This window comes from Apium graveolens, chromosome 9 (assembly GCF_009905375.1).
Source record: "Apium graveolens cultivar Ventura chromosome 9, ASM990537v1, whole genome shotgun sequence".
Classification (NCBI taxonomy): Eukaryota; Viridiplantae; Streptophyta; class Magnoliopsida; order Apiales; family Apiaceae; genus Apium; species Apium graveolens.
The window spans coordinates 214181440-214182451 of NC_133655.1; positions in this window are offsets into that span (position 1 = coordinate 214181440).

A 1012-nucleotide genomic window follows, 5' to 3' on the forward strand; every position below is an offset into this window, starting at 1 on the left:
TATCTCGCATTTTTCTTACTTAAATTCACTAAAAACATGCAATTACAATTATGGACGCGAGAATGAATGACAGATAAACTTGAAGCATTTTTAAAAGCTGCCAAATTAAAAGCATAAAAACTAATGCAATACTTAATGACGAAGCCACCTTGAAATTATGAAATTAAAATGTGGTTCATGCTGCCAACTCAATGCCACGTTGTTCAAGTAATTCATGTTGTGTGAGTTAAGTCTAGATGTTCAACCCTTCAAATTCCGCCAGAATCAAATATAAGTGTTTTCTACTAATTTAAACAACTGTTATTTTCCACTAAATTTTGCGCTAATTGCATTAGTTTCTTGCTTAATAATCCTAAAAGCGTTCGTGCTACTCTTTTATAATTAAACTGTTTTATTGAAGTTTAATTAGCAGAAACCAGATTTGAAAGTTTGATCCATGTTATTATCGAATCAATTATGGTTACTATTTTAATATCAAAAGTTAAAAGGATATATTACATGTTTCACATTGTATAAATCAATAAACTTGATCAATTTAGCGATTAATAAAAAGCATATTAAAATAATAATAAGTTGTCACAACTGAAAAAATGGTAAGAACGTGACCAAGAAAATATAAGGAAGAAGTAAATACATGTGATCGTTTTTCTCTTATTATTTGAAGTTTGCATTGAAATGATTAATATTAATATTTATATAGACGTGAAAAGGTGCACGCGCGCTACACACGGGTAGCAAATGATTATTATTGTTTACGAAATAGATATGTTCCCGGTATTACTATATACTAGCATATAACCTCTGCCATATACGGACTGATTATATATTTATAATTTTATTATATTATAAAAATAATTTATAAAAAACAGTAATTATAAATTATTGAGATTAATGATGTCAAAATATTTATGTATTATTTTGTATGTATTTTACTATTGAATGGTTCAAAATTTAGATAGTTTAAAATCTTAAAAACTCCTGCTACTATAACTTATAGGTCGCTGCCTATAGA